The following is a 17228-nucleotide window of genomic DNA, read 5'->3' on the forward strand; positions in this document are numbered from 1 at the left end:
GAAATAGAGGCAAAATTCCACCTCTTGACTCATTCCCTTGGTGTGGTTAGGTCTCAGCAGAACACCAACTCTTCAGCCTGAAGACTCAGTGGTACTTTAGTTCTCTTGCTAACTCTGACTTCAGAATCCCTTGTAGCCCTGTTATTGCAGGTTTGGGTTGTCAAACACTACAATAATTACAACCAATATTCCTATCAACATCCCTTTATACTAATAATTATGCTAAGCATTTTAGTGAATGTTCACAATATGTTAGGGTGTAGATGATTTTATTATTATCATTTTTCATTAGATAGAGCACAGACTGGAGTTCAAAGAATTTGTGTACTGTGATTCTTACCTCTATACAATCTAGTAGTTGATTGATATCCACAATCCATAAAGAACTGGAAACAAACCAAAACAAACACAAACACAAAACAGATGATCTACACATTAATGTATTAAGCATTTCTCAAAATTATAATAAAAATCACAAGCAACAATGTGAAAAAATGTATCTTCAGTAGTATTAGACATTAGGGAAATAGGAATTAAAATGATATTGGGGGTCCATAATGAAAGAGATAAATGACCACACTTGTTAAAGAGGATGTGGGAAAAGGAATTATACTCTTTGTATCTCTCTTTCTCTGTATCCCCTCTTACACACACACACACACACACACACACACACACATGCACTATTTAAAATATAGAACTAACAGCCAGGCTGTGGTGGCACATGCCTTTAATCCCAGCACTCAGGAGGCAGAGCCATGCAGATCTCTGTGAGTTCAAGGTCAGCCTGGTCTACAGAGTGAGATCTAGGATAGGCACCAAAACTACACAGAGAAACCCTGTTTCAAAAGACCAAAAAAAATAGAACCACCATATGATCCATCATACCACTCTTTGGTATAAACTGAAATGAAGCTAAGTCAGAAGGCCACAGAGATACTTGCATGCTTATGTTTATTGTTGAACTATGCACAGTTGCCTAAACATGGAACAGCCTGGATGTTTATCAACAGGTGAGTAAATTAAGAAAGCATGATACATTTGCACAGTAGAACTTTATTGATCTATAAAGAAGAAAGAAATTAATTAATTTATAGGAAAATGGATCATTGTGTTAAGTAAAATAAGCCATTTAGAAAAACAAATACCATGTTTACTCCTATACATACATACGTACATACACACACACACACACACACACACACACACACACATATATATATATATATATATATATATATATATATATATATATATATATATATGTGACATACATTTCATATCATATAAGAAAAAATACAAGGGTATTTATGTATGAAAATTTCACCAAGTAGTTATATATTAACATAAAATAGTGAAAATATAAACATAGGAAAGAAGTACGGAGGCAGCCATTATACTATACACCTGTAATACCAGCACTCAGGAGGTTGGGACAAGATTATAAGTCCAAGGACAGGCTGAGCCACACAGCAAGTTTGAGGCCAGCTTAGGCCAAACAGTCATACCTTATCTCAAAGAAAAGAATAATTGGTCCATATATAGAAGGGAATGCTTCCTGTGTGTAACCATCAGGAAATGAAATTAAAGCTTCATCTCACCAAACTTGGATTTCTATTATCAAAAATAATAATAGTAACAAATGCTGGTGAGGATGTGTAAAAAAACTCCTTAATAATGTTGATAGGAATGTAAGTTTGCGCAACCATTACAGAAAATAATATGGAGTTCTCTGTATTTGCTGATCTATCTATACCACTTCAAGATATTTATTCAGAGAGAATGAAGTCATCATGTAATAGCCATTTACATAAGTACCTTTATTGTACCACTATTCAGCAAAAATACATCTTCAGCCTAGGTGCTCATCAACAAAAAATGGATAAAGAAAAGATGCTCTACATACACCACAAACTATTATTCAGTCTTTAAAAATTTTGTCATTACTTCTTGGCCAAGGTCAAGTGTAGTATCTGTTCTTATCAGAAACTATAAAATGGAGTTTGAAAATTGAAGAGGGACTATTATGTATTGAGAAGAGCATTGAGGTAGGGCAGATAGAAGAGGGGCGCCACAGAGAGAAGGCATGATGGATATGACCAAGCATGAGATATGTTTATATAGAAATGCAACTATGAAGGCCATTAATATTTTTCAGTTGATAACTACCTTTGGAAAAAGACATGATGTGTGTTTGATGTACTATGTTTAAATTACTGTGTACTGCAGCCCTTTGCTTCAGTTTTTAGAATAATGCATTGACTGTTTTGCTGTAAGATCTGAAGTTATGAGAATAAATATTGAAGATAAGATGTGATTGATAGTGAAGACCAAGGCCCCTCCATCTTGTAAGCCTTTCCAATTCCAATTTTTGTAACAGACCTTAGGTTTCGAGTTCTAAGTATTGCTTACATAAATTCCAGGAACCAGAAAGTACAAAGTCAGGATGTCAGGAATGGCCATCTGGCCATCTGGTGGCAACTGATCAACCACAGAATGTCCCAACCTGGAGACAGCTCAGGAAAGGGGCTTAACAAATGATTACAGTTAAATTGGACATGAGATAACAGCAGAATTCTGGAAATATCCTAAGCAGGAGCCGATTAGGATTGTACCCATACTGAACCCCCCCCAATATGGTAACCTTGTGGTTTTTGCCTTTAAAAACTATGCATACTCAGGGAGGGATAGCTCCTCTAGCACTGCGTCGGTGTGCTTGATGAGGTCCCTGCCAAGGCTTGAACTGCTCCAATAAATTACTTTTGCATTTTGGTGAGTTTGTGTCCCTGGTGGTCTCTTTGGGGGCCTTGCAAATTGGGCACAACATTTGGGGGATCATCTGGGATCCCCAGAAGACACCTCCCCAGATGACAACCCTCCCAGACCCCTCAACCCCAAAGGTTTACACCGGCTGACCAGGTCAGTCTGCTTTGCTTGTTTGTTGTTTCTGTTTTCTGTTTCTCCTTTTTTCCAGAAGTTAAAATACTTTATTATTATAAACATTTTCAGAAAATAAACTGATTTTGTGTGAAGACTCTGAAACTTTTAAAACTATATGTAAGATAAGATTATTATAATGTATTTCACTTTCCAATCCAGAAAATACTGCAAGTTAGATCTACAAAAGGATATCTAAATTGTTTCACAGAGAAAGCCAGTGAGCATAAAAATATGTGACTCAAAACTAAAACAAACCCAACCAAGAAACAGATTCCACAAAGTCTGTTAATCCTCCAATTTTAATTTGTTTCTCCTTTCTATTTCTGATTGCTGCTGGCAGCTGTCCATTTCTGAGAGGTTCTGCTTTGGCAGACAAGTGAACCTGGAGGAGTTGGGAGATGTCCTCCCTCCTTGTCTGGGCAGGGTTCTCGAGTCTGAGGCCACTTTGTCAGGGACCCATGAGGGTCCCCTCTGTGTATCCGAGAACTTCAGGGATCGGGAGACTCTGTTGACTTTTCCCCACTCCATCCATTGGGCCTTTGGCATAATCGAGGCTCCCTCTCTGGGCACCTGTCTGGACCATCTGTCAACCACAGGACTTTGTTAATGGCCCTTGTTCTTCCTTTTTGTCTGAATGTCTTGTAAAGGGCATTATTTCTCTCATTTCTTTCTCAGCCCATTTATCATTTTTATGTAGAAGCTACTGGGTTTTTATTTATTTATTTATTTATTTATTTATTTATTTATTTATTTTTAGTTAATCTTGTATCCTGTCTTATTACAGAAGGTGTTTATCAGCTGTAGGAGTTTATTGGTAGAATTTTGGGGTCACTTGTGTATACTAGCATATCATTTGCAAATAGCAAAAGTTTGACTTCTTCCTTTTCAATTTGCATCCCCTTGATCTCCTTTTGTTGTCTTATTGTTCTATCTAGAACTTCAATTTCTATATTAAATAGGTATATGGAGAGGGTAGACAGCTTTGTCTTGCTCTTGATTTTAGTGGAACTGTTTTGAGTTTCTTTACATTTAATTTGATGGTGCCAGTCAGCTTGCTGTATATTGCTTGTTATATGCTTAGGCATGTTCCTTGTATCCCTGGTCTCTCCAAAATCTTATCATGGAGGTTTATTGGATTTTATAAAAGTCTTTTTCAGCATCTAATAAGATGAACATATAGGGGTATTTTTTTTCAGTTTGCTTATATGGCACATTATATTGACAAATTTTTGTATGTTGAACCATCCCTGCATCTCTGAAATGAAGCCTATTTGATCATGGTGGGTGATTTTTTTTATGTGTTCTTGGATTTGGTTTGTCATTATTAATTGAGTATTTTTGCATCAATGTTCATGAGGGAGATTGGTCTGTAATTCTTTTTCTTTATTGAATATTTGTGTGGTTTGGGTATCAGGATGACTGTAGCCTCTTAAAAAGAATTTGGCAGTCCCATATTGAACTCAAGTTGTAAGAGGTGAGTCCGGTCTCAAAATGGAGGGCTATGATCCAAAGGAACCAGAACAGTTGAGGAAGCTGTTTATTGGTGGTCTGAGCTTTGAAACCACAGATGATAGCTTAAGAGAACATCTTGAGAAATGGGGCACACTTACAGAGTGCGTAATAATGAGAGATCCCCAAACAAGATGTTCCAGGGGCTTTGGTTTTGTGACCTACTTTTGTGTTGAAGAGGTGGATGCTGCAATGTGTGATTGGCCACACAAGGTTGATGGGCGTGTGGTAGAACCAGAGAGCTGTTTCTAGAGAGGATTCTGTAAAGCCTGGTGCCCATTTAACCATGAAGAAAATTTTTGTGGGTGGTATTAAAGAAGATACAGAAGAATACAATCTGAGAGACTACTTTGAAAAGTGTGGCAAAATTGAAACCATAGAAGTTATGGCAGACAGGCAGAGTGGAAAAAAGAAACAATTTGCTTTTGTAACTTTTGATGATCATGACACAGTTGATAAAATTGTTGTTCAGAAATAGCACGCTATTAATGGGCATAATTGTGAAGTGAAAAAGGCCCTTTCTAAACAAGAGATGCCGTCTGCTGGACCACAGTGAGGTCGTGGAGGTGGATCTGGCAACTTTATGGGTCATGGAGGAAACTTTGGATGTGGTAGAAGTAATTTTGGTCGTGTTGGAAACTTTGGTGGAAGAGGTCGCTGTGATGGTGGAGGTGGTGGCAGCCGAGGTAGTTATAGAGGTGGTGATGGTGGATATAATGGATTTGGAGGTGGTGGCAACTATGGTGGTGGTCCTGGTTACTGCAGTACAGGAGGCTATGGTCATGGTGGACCAGGCTATGGAAACCAAGGTGGTGGATATGGTCGTGGTGGAGGAGGATATGATGGTTACAATGAAGGAGAAAATTTTGGTGGAGGTAACTATGGTGATGGTGGGAACTACAATGACTTTGGAAACTATACTGGACAACAGCAATCAAATTATGGGCCCATGAAAGGGGACAGTTTTGGTGGAAGGAGCTCAGGCAGTCCCTATAGTGGTGGCTATGGATCTGGTGGTAGAAGTGGTGGATATGGTAGCAGAAGGTTTTTTAAAAAAAGCAGAAAAAGGCTACAATACTTAGCAGGAGAGAGAGCGAGGAGTTGTCAGGAAAGCTGCAGGTTACTTTGAAACAGTCGTCCTAAATGCATTAGAGTATTCTCATGAAATAAACCCTTAGAAAGGAAATTGCTGAGTCAAATGATGCTGAATTATAAGGCTTTAGTGATAATCATCAAATTAATTTTTTAGAAATTTTATGTCAATGAATACTCCCAAAGCTTATCCACATAATCCTCTTCTGTTCTGATACTATCATCCCCCTGGTAAGTAATAACTTTCAATATATTTACCAGTAAAATATGAAAAATGGTCTTATTATTGAATTAATTTGTACTGTCTTGATTACTAACAGTATTGAACATGTTGCACATTTTAGGCCATTCATATCTCTTATTTTTTACATTTGTACCCTTATATCTTATTTCTATATGTCTTTTGTGAATATTGATTCTGTTCAGTACATGGCATTTCCCAGTGACTATTTGTCTTCATTTACAATAGAAACATAAAGTTTTGAGTTTGTCAGATCTATCACACTTTTACTTTGTAGTTTGTGGCCTTAATGCTTCTCTTAAAATAGGCCAGCAAATATTCATCTATACTCTTTTCAGCTTCTTTAAAGTTTCAGTAATTACCTTAAAATATGATCACTCTTGGATTTATGTAGATGTGAAGTGTAAGATGTGTATACATTTATGTTAATATTTATTGTTTAGTTAGTTGTTAAATCTATCTTTAGGTGACCTGAAATGCTGATATTATTATACAGTATACTAGTGCAGATGTAACTGTACTAAGCATGTTTGTTATGTGAGATTAAAAGCAGAGATGCTAGGGAGGGCCAGGCACAAAGTAACCATAACACCATAGTAAGGAAAGGGGAAAAGATTAATGTAAGAATATGTTAATGCATAGGTGAATAATCGAATAAATCTTGTCTTCTTTTTTAAAGGTCAGAGATATAAAGAGAGGTGACTGGGGAAGGTGCCCTCTACAAAAATGGAGAAAGAAAAGCAGACTACAAAGTAAGTGATGATTAATTTCAAATACTTTAACTTTAAAAAATTTTTATTTTTATTTTTTTTAAAAAGTGGAGGTAGAGGGTTCAGTCAGTAAAAGCAACTGTCTCCAAGACTGATGATCTGAGCTCAGTCCTCAGAATCTACATGGTGGAAGGGGAGCATTGACTGCCACATTGCTCTCTGACTTCTACATGAATGGTGTGGAGAGTGAGTCATTCAAATCCATTTTCTCTCCCTCTCCCTCCCTCCCTCTCATCCTCCTCCCCCCCCCCACCGCAAATAAATACATGCAAAATGAATCAATCAAGAAGTACAGATTTGAGTGTTTGGTTCTAGTAGAACACTGATGTAGTGATGTGTATGAGGCAGGAAAGAGAAAGTAGAGATGGGATACTATTTAGCAATTTAGTTATTTTTGCTTAGCTATCTTCTGTATTTAAAAGGGAACACTGCATATTCCTGTATGGCTCATCAACATGTGAAAGGGTTTACTCTTTCTCATAGAATGAAGTAGTGGCCAGTGCCTTGGTGGAGAGTCAGCAGGGCCTCTCAGATCCTCCCTGGCCCTCTCCTTGCCCTCTTACCTATCCTCTTGCCCAGCCTTGGATCCCCACACTAGGCTCCTGTTAGCCTCATCCTAGCATCAGATGGGGGTGGGGTTCCTATTCTAGCCTTCTTGCCCAGGGATAAAGGACAGCACTGGAAGTCAGGAAAGGAGGTGGTGGAGGAAGGGGTGTCATTGATTCTTGTCAATGCTTCCAAACTTATTACCAGTCCCAGCAGAAAGCAAAGGAAAGAAGCAGGAGAAGGTGAGATGGTCTTTCTATTGCTGGCCTTCAAAACACCTGGATCTGTGCATGGTTCACCTCTCACTGTTCCCTCATAGGCTGGGGTGAGGCCAGCAGCTCAGAGTAGTCACAGACCGGAAGGTGAATGCTGCCCTCCACAAATGTAGCTGTCATGTTCACAGAGGAGCTCCTACCGACCCACTCTGGAACCTCAGAACTTTGTTCTCTGGGAACACATTGAGTCTTCGTGATTCAGGGTCAAAGAAAGGTCAGTGGAAATGAATTATCAATTCATCAAGTCAAGAAAACAATGGTGTTTCCAGGGCACAGGGTCCATGTTGGAAATCACTGACTTACAAACAGACTTTGGGACAGGAAGTCATGTGTGGGTGATAATGAACTGAAGCTTCTTTCCCTAGACCCACAGGAATAAAGAAAGTTCTTTTGTTGAGACATATGCACCTTCCATGTTTTGTCCTACAGATAGATATAAACTCTTTTTACAGTCAGGGATTGTTCTGAAATCAGAGAACCTGAGGATGGACCAGAATCTGGAAGTCTTATTATATAAAATGCAATTTTGTTCTATTACAATGCTTGGAATATAGTTTAATGTTCTATTTTGTTCTATTACAATGCTTGGAATATAGTTTAATGTTTTGTACTAAGTTGTCCTTATCCTAACTCTGTGAGGTATTATTGGCCTTGCTTTTCTGTTGAGAACAGCAAGGCTCAGAGGGGTCAAGCAGCTTGGCTGATATGGTTCAGAGCAGATTCCACTCAGCTCTGACCTGGAGGCTCCTGTACAACCCCTTCTTATTGCTCTATCACTGCTTCCCCAGCCCTGCTTTGTAAAAGGCATTTTTTTTTTTTGCCAAGAAAAGTATTAATCTCCTCAGCCATGTGTAATTTGCAGGTCCACATTAATTTATTTTGGTTGTTTGGCCTGCAGGTGTCTATCAATTTACTGTTACACACACTTCTCAAATACAGGTTTGTAGCACTATCAGGAGAACCAGGGAGAGTTCAGGTCATATAGACACTTGATAAAGATAATGGTTGAATGTACAGGGCAATGTGCATAGGAAGCAAAAAATCTACCAGTGTTTTGACAATTAGTTCAAACAGAGCAAAGAACTGTACCCCTAGACTAAAGTTGATAGAGCGGCTAGCTTGTGCCTGTGGCCAGTTCTGGACTCATTTATGATTTGTAGTAAATGTAAGAAGGAAAGATAATCTCACATTTTAAAAAGTGAATTTCAACCTTTCTCCATATAAATGACTGCTCTTTCATGAACAAATACCATTAACCATTTTCCTAATTGATGCATTATTATAATTGACATTCATTTAAACTTTGCATCTGAAAGGTTTCTACAGAAAGCTGGCTGCTAGCTTTGGCAGGGAAAATAATAAATAAAAATATTATTTATTATAACAACTCTCAAATAAAACAGAATGACAGGAACAAGAGAAAAGACAGTCAGAGCAAAACAAAAGGCTTCTATGGGGATTAGGAGATGGGCCTGGCTCTCCCAGCTCCTTGCCAGACGTGAGACAATTGAGGTCATGGAACATCTTGAGCTTAGGTTTGCAAACCACTGGAGCCTGACTGAGTCACAACACCCAGTGCATCATCTGCAGTAAGGAGTGGAAACTGCAAGCTGATTGGTGTCCAGGGCCAGTGGTCAACACACTCAAACAAGGAATGGAAGCTTGTGGGAATAAAATTTTATTTTTTCAGATCAGGGAGAAAATCTTTTGGAAACTCTTCAAAGGCATAAAACAACTCGTATCATACAAATCCTTTCTCCAACTTGACCTATCTTACATGAGATAGAAATTCTGATTATTCATAAAATGTTCACATTTTTTTTTTATAGCAACCTGGATGGAAGAGCAGGATAAGTCTGTCACTGTCTCAGGAACCTGAACTCCCTAAGTTCTAAGCTCCTTGACTTCCTACCTCTGGTGGATGCACTGCTTAGTTGCAGGCAGATCCAGTTATCACATTGAGGTGCTAGTTCTTTCTTGCTCTGCCAGAGATGTACTTCCAGGACTCAGATGATAATATGGGCAGAGAACTTGAACATATAAATGTGTTAGAACTCGCACAGGTCAACTAATATGAAGGAAAGCAGAAAAGAGAAGTTGTTGACATTTTTGTGTTTCTTTTCTGTGCTTAACTTAAATAATAATTTTAATGTATTTCCAGGCATGGCAAATCAATGGAGAAGTAAATGTTGATAAATAAGAAAAACTACCTTTACTGAAAAGTTTAGTAATTTACGTGGGAAGGAGCAAGCATTCATATTTACACGAGCAGATGTAACACATCAGTTACAGGTTAGACAAGTCAGAGAAAGATGCTTATGTGGTAAATGGTGATAAATAAAAGTCATTTCAGAAGTACCATGAGAAAAAATGAACTTATATTTTGTCTATGTATATAAGAGCATTTTTTGTTTTCACTTTCAAGGAAATATTACACTCTTAAAATTCCAGGCAATTTCTGTCACCTTGGTAACATTTCTATTTTCAGAAGATATTTACTTGGGGCTTAGTGCAGTCTGGAGAGGTTTCAGGACATATCTGCAGTTTTCTTAGAACTTGTTTACACAGGATATTGCTTTGAAAAGATGAGTATAATTAATTTTCTGAGAGGCATGTATTAAAACATGTGATAAATACTTTTTTGCAGGTTAAATTGATTTGAAGATAGTTTGAAGGGAAAAATAACGTAGGAAATAAATGTAGCGTTTCCACCCTGCTGTTCATCTTTATTCCCACAAGTCAGGTCTTTCTTCAGCAAAGGCTCCTTGTGTGTCAAGGTTCATTGCTAGAAGCATCTCCTGGACCATGGTCCCAACATCAGCTTCTTGAGAGCTTCCTTCTCTGTGGTCAAGTTGTGTTGTTAACCATTTATGTCTTAATGTCTTTCAGACATTAGTCTTTCTGGGGATATTGAAGACCAGTCTTCCTGACTGAACTCCAACAACATCCTTTTCCATCTCAATTCCCGACCATGGACCTTTCTTTAGATTCAGGAAGACGTGCAGAACAGCTCAGGTGTACTTGTTCCTAGCCAGGAGCTGTGGTAGGGATGGGGGTGAAAAGTGAAGATTGCCCACCGCCTGTCTTCCAGGAGCTCCTGGCCTTCCACCCAGGCTCCTGTCACATTTCAGAACCACCAGGTGAGCCTTCTTGCTCCCTCCTTGTCGGCCTCTGTGCAGCCTCTCCCACCTGGTTGTGTCCTGCCCTTTCTCCTTGTGTTCTTTGTCATGTCAGTGTTTTTCTTTGTAACTAGCCAACACGTTCTCTACACTTAGGAATACAAGTAGACTTCTGAATTAAAGAAAAGCAATTTAAAATACTCAATTTTATTTTCCTAAATTACTCTGTCACAAGTAACAGTGGAACAGAGATCACATATACATATTAGTATCTGAGTGGTTAATTTGGGCACAACTAGGACCCCTTAGTTGCTTGATTAATTTAAACAATCACTTATAATTAATTGGTGAGTTATTTTTAACCTTGAAAGTTACATAATCATAATCATCTTTGAAAGCAGCACAGGGGACCATCTACAGGTTTGTGACAGATTTATGTGTCTTAAGAATTGTTTTGGAACAAGTATTAATGAAACTTAGAGCAATCATATTCTTGCCTAAGGAAAAAAAAGTTTTTTCACCTACCCCTAGAAACACCAAGGTTTCTTACAGTTTATCTGTAAAAAATTGGAATTTCATATCTGTGGAAAGAAAGAATACAGAAAATGTCATAAAAGTAAAATATTTTTCTTGATTAATACAATGATTTTATTCCTCAGAAACATGCACACCATAATGTAGTTTCATCAGGGAACTCTGCTTTTCTCTTTATCCATAATCCCTGACTCCCAAAGAAGGAAAGAAATCTAGAAAGAAAGTAAGGAAGAAAGAATGATAAAAGGAAAGAAAAATCTACTGTAGATGTGCTTTCAAGACACAAGAAAAATTAAACATTTATTTTTAAATAATGACTACTGTTAATAGCTTAAAAAGTACCTCAGTCCCCACCCTTATCTGCTCTAACTAAACTGCTTTTCCCAAACACATTCCACAATTGGCTGGGCCCTATCTTTCCTTTCCTTAGTAATACACTGATATTTTTAATAGCTTGTTTAAAGCACAGAGGATTGCAACTACATTTGGATTAAATAAGATTTTTTTTCTGAGATGTTCTTTGTAATTTAACCACCACCTACAGCAGTGTGTCATGAAAGAGTGCTTTTTAAGACTAACAAAGAGCTTGCTCAGATATAGACTGCATGAAACTAGAAAATGCTTGATAACAAGATGCTCATGTGGGGAGTTTACATCCATCATCATTAATGTACAGTTTTACTCAGAATATGGGCTTTGAGGATTTTATGACTGTAGATCTCAATTTGCTCTGAAGTGTTAGTCAGCCTTTCATCTTTAACTTATTGGCATAGTCGTCTTATTCATCTCTGATCGGCGCTGGCCAAATAAATTCTCTCTTAAGACTGGGACCTGGAATCGCATGACGACTCAAGTGTTCATGAAATCTTAAATATGCCAAACGTACTAGAGAAACTAGGTTAACATTTGAATCAGGTGGTATCGTTGATTCTTGGGTTACCTGAAAAGTCCATCAACCCTTCAAATTTAAACTAGTTCGCGTAACTCGAGACTACTGCAGTTAGACCACTGTCTACCGATATCTATCCTGTCTTAGGTGTTCGCTGTTAAACACTCTAGTGCATCCCACTATCACACTGATGAAGACTTTTGCTTCCTCTTACGATTTTTTTCCCGAGGGTATCTTATTTACTCTGTGTTTCTCAGGCTCACTAGAATGAGAGGGTTAAGTTCATAGGAACTATCGAGAGACTATAGAGACTGAGCCAACTGAGAGCATCACAATTTGACGCTATAGCACTTGGCGCTCTCCGTCATTCCCACTCGAATTTCTCACGCCAGTTCACTTTTAACGGCTTGCTGCCAAGTACATCTGCAATAGAAATATAAAATGTTCTGTAGAACGATGTGTGAGACGCATCGGAGTGATGGTGAGAAGGCAACACGCCGCATAGAGAATACTCTTGACCAATCTTCTTGCCTCTTGGCAGAGGACTGCAATTTTTATCATAAGTTAGACTGACAAGCTTGAGGGCAGATTGTCATGGTTAGATCGTTAGGGACTGGTCAGGCAGTGCTGTTATCCTGGTTTGAGATTCACGACCATGCACCGAGAAGGCCATCTACGCGCAGCTGCCTCTCTTTCCGACTTTGTGGTGCTCCAGATGCCATTGAGGAGTGCTGGAGGATGAGGTGGGGGCGAGGGCACAGTTAGACAGTTGGTCGGATCCACAGGTTGGCACCTGCTCGTGCCAACCCCAGACCATATGTAACAACGCTGTGTTATATAGTCATGAACTGGCCATCGGTGTAAGTTCCCAACAGAGCTTCAGGAATGCCATTCAGGTCGTACGACTCCTACCATCCAACATACCTTACAAACTGCTGTGTCACGGGAATGTGCTTGTGTAATCGGGAGGAGGAGTGCAGATGGGCGCACTGTAACGGTCATCTTAGAGTCCATTGGTAGCCGTGAGGAATGCATTTGGAGCTCAGTCCGGGAAGAGCTATCTTGGACAAGCTACCAGCGCCTAAGCGAACAATCGCGAACGGCTCTGATAAGGAGATGGTTTTTTTACTTCACCTAAGAATTTTTGCAGCATTTTTCGGTTGACTCTCATATAGGAACATCGTAAATATGACAGAATGACATCTTAATGAAAGCTCTAGGTGACTTGATGAAACATTGAGACTACAGCACTGTGGCTGCTGTGATAGCAACGTGAGTCTGCCTTGATGAGCAGGTTATCTATGCCCTCAATGTCTTCTTGTTTTTCCCTCTACCATAGGGTTTGCTTGAGAATATAATCACTCCATGTGTAATTATCATTCAAAGATGTTTGGTAGTCTGAAGGTTCAGCGGCGTGAAGGTCTCGTGAATCCACTCTGTAGGACTAAAACTCTGATCACACAGGTGAGGCTACGCGGGAGTTACCTTCGGTGCTATTTCTCGCTTCTTTTATTATCACCTGGTGAGGTAAGAAATATGACTTGATAAATGATTTAGATAACTTTGAAAGAACACATACATTATTTGTCTCTCAGGCCATATTTTACTTTTACATTTTCTGTTTCTTTCTTTCCACAGATATGATCCAATTTTACAAAAAAACTGTAAGAAACCTTGGTGTTTCTAGGGGTAGGTGAAAAAACTTTTTTTCCTTAGGCAAGAATATAATTGCTCTAAGTTTCATCTCTAATACATTGTTCCAAAACAATTCTTAAGACACATAAATCTGTCACAAACCTGTAGATGGTCCCCTGTGCTGCTTTCAAAAATGATTATGATTATGTCTTCTTTCAATAATAAATTAATTATAATATGATTGTTTAAATTAATCAAGCAACTAAGGGTCCTAGTTGTGCCCAAATTAACCACTCAGATACTAATATGTGATCTCTGTTCCTGTTACTTGTGACAGAGTAAATTTAGGAAAATAAAATTGGTATTTTAAATTGCTTTTCTTTAATTCAGAAGTCTACTTGTATTCCTAAGTGTAGAGAACGTGTTGGCTAGTTACAAGAAAAACACTGACATGACAAAGAACACAGAAGAAAGGGCAGGACACAACCAGGTGGGAGAGGCTGCACAGAGGCCGACAAGGAGGGAGCAAGAAGGTCACCTGGTGGTTCTGAAATGTGACAGGAGCCTGGGTGGAAAGGAGGAGCTCCTGGAAGACAGGCGGTGGGCAATCTTCACTTTATCACTACCGCATCTAGGAACAATACACCTGAGCTGTTCTGCACGTTTCATCATAAAGAAGAGGTCATGGGAATTGAGAGGAAAAGGATGTTGTTGAGTTCAGTCAGGAAGACTGGTCTTCAATATCCCAGAAAGACTAATGTCTGAAAGACTTAAGACATAAATGGTTAACAACACAACTTGACCACAGAGAAGGAAGCTCTCAAGAAGCTAGAGTGTGTGGGACCATGGTACCAGGAGATTCTAGGAATGACCTTAGAACAAAGGAGCCTTTGCTGAAGAAAGACCTGACTTGTGGGGATAAAGATGGGTGGAAACGCTACATTATATACGTTTTTTCCTTCAAACTATCTTCAAAATTTAACCTGCAAGATATTTATCACATGTTTTAATACATGCCTCTCAGAAAATTAATTATATCATTTTTCAAAGCAATATCCTGTGTAAACAAGTTCTAAGAAACTGCAGATATGTCCTGAAACCTCTCCAGACTGACTAAGCCCCAAGTAAATATCTTCTGAAAATAGAAATGTTACCAAGGTGACAGAAATTGCCTGGAATTTTAAGAGTGTAATATTTCCTTGAAAGTGAACAAAAAATGCTCTTATATACATAGACAAAATATAGTTCATTTTTTCTCATGGTACTTCTGAAATGACTTTTATTTATCACCATTTACCACATAAGCATCTTTCTCTGACTTGTCTAACCTGTAACTGATGTGTTACATCTGCTCGTGTAAATATGAATGCTTGCTCCTTCCCACGTAAATTACTAAACTTTTCAGTAAAGGTAGTTTTTCTTATTTATCAACATTTACTTCTCCATTGATTTGCCATGCCTGGAAATACATTAAAATTATTATTTAAGTTAAGCACAGAAAAGAAACACAAAAATGTCAACAACTTCTCTTTTCTGCTTTCCTTCATATTAGTTGACCTGTGCGAGTTCTAACACATTTATAGTTCAAGTTCTCTGCCCATATTATCATCTGAGTCCTGGAAGTACATCTCTGGCAGAGCAAGAAAGAACTAGCACCTCAATGTGATAACTGGATCTGCCTGCAACTAAGCAGTGCATCACCAGAGGTAGGAAGTCAAGGAGCTTAGAACTTAGGGAGTTCAGGTTCCTGAGACAGTGACAGACTTATCCTGCTCTTCCATCCAGGTTGCTATAAAAAAAAAAATGTGAACATTTTTATGAATAATCAGAATTTCTATCTCATGTAAGATAGGTCAAGTTGGAGAAAGGATTTGTATGATACGAGTTGTTTTATGCCTTTGAAGAGTTTCCAAAAGATTTTCTCCCTGATCTGAAAAAATAAAATTTTATTCCACAAGCTTCCATTCCTTGTTTGAGTGTGTTGACCACTGGCCCTGGACACCAATCAGCTTGCAGTTTCCACTCCTTACTGCAGATGATGCACTGGGTGTTGTGACTCAGTCAGGCTCCAGTGGTTTGCAAACCTAAGCTCAAGATGTTCCATGACCTCAATTGTCTCACGTCTGGCAAGGAGCTGGGAGAGCCAGGCCCATCTCCTAATCCCCATAGAAGCCTTTTGTTTTGCTCTGACTGTCTTTTCTCTTGTTCCTGTCATTCTGTTTTATTTGAGAGTTGTTATAATAAATAATATTTTTATTTATTATTTTCCCTGCCAAAGCTAGCAGCCAGCTTTCTGTAGAAACCTTTCAGATGCAAAGTTTAAATGAATGTCAATTATAATAATGCATCAATTAGGAAAATGGTTAATGGTATTTGTTCATGAAAGAGCAGTCATTTATATGGAGAAAGGTTGAAATTCACTTTTTAAAATGTGAGATTATCTTTCCTTCTTACATTTACTACAAATCATAAATGAGTCCAGAAGTGGCCACAGCACAAGCTAGCCGCTCTATCAACTTTAGTCTAGGGGTACAGTTCTTTGCTCTGTTTGAACTAATTGTCAAAACACTGGTAGATTTTTTGCTTCCTATGCACATTGCCCTGTACATTCAACCATTATCTTTATCAAGTGTCTAATACGCTCTCACCTAGTTCTCCATAGTCTACCAACCGAGTATTGACTTAACCTAGATTAGTCACATTGTGCCTATACAAAGAACCCATGGTTGGAACAATCGATTGTTATTTCTTTGAGAAGTTGTTGGGATACCAGTAATAGTAAGGCAATGAGACAGATCTCCACCTCGGCCATGCGAACTTAATCCAAGTCTCATAACAGCTACATAATATTTCTCAAAGTTTAAAATTCTAGGTTGATCGTGCCAACCATAAGGCCCTAGCAGAACACACAGAACATATTTGCTGGACGAGGAGAGAGTATGAGTTAAAGCATCTCACTCTCTTGCCAATAAATTGAGACATACTATATAAAAGCTTTTGCTGTGTGGCAACAGCTGGAAGGGAGCTGGGGAGACTGCTAACAATGGAGAGTAAAGAGAGAAATGTAAAGAAACTAGAGGGTTTGTATCGCATGGGCCTTCCTCAGATGATGCCACAGCACCTTGAAGTGGAGTAATCTTGTCGTCGTACCCATAACTTATCATGGCGCAAGGCATGATTGCAATCGGCATGTCTGAGTCTGTGAGCTAGTTCGGTTGGCAGGACACAGAACGCGCATAGGTAATAATATCGCTCCACTTTGATTTTTACCATGAAGCACAAATGCCCTCACTCACCCCACCTCCTTACATGGTTAGGAATTGATGAGCGCAACAACTTGAACACTTACAGGAACTGATAAACTATTAATATTGCCTAGAGGACCATTGTAGATAAGACAGACAAACAAGAAAATAAAAAGCTATTTAATCTAGCTTTCTGAGAGGCGTCGAGCCTCTGATACACAGGCAAGGCTAAGGAAATTATAGGACATAATGTATTGTTATATATATATAAATAATTAGAAGTCTCCACGAGAATTACTGTCAGGTCGCATTCGCGATTCCAAGTGTTTGTCATGATTTTTTTACGATTAACAATAGCCTGAGGGTCATTAAGAGGCTATAAGTAATTAATATACATGAATTAAAGGCTAAACATGACACAAGAGTGGAAGAA

The 17228-nt window shown here is 38.6% G+C and overlaps 1 pseudogene; it reads left to right on the top strand.

The window, feature by feature from the left end:
* Nucleotides 1-4431: 4431 nt before the first annotated feature.
* Nucleotides 4432-5578, top strand: LOC118577114 (annotated as a pseudogene).
* The last annotated feature ends 11650 nt before the right edge of the window (nucleotides 5579-17228 follow it).

This window comes from Onychomys torridus, chromosome 1, assembly GCF_903995425.1.
Source record: "Onychomys torridus chromosome 1, mOncTor1.1, whole genome shotgun sequence".
NCBI classification, from domain to species: domain Eukaryota; kingdom Metazoa; phylum Chordata; class Mammalia; order Rodentia; family Cricetidae; genus Onychomys; species Onychomys torridus.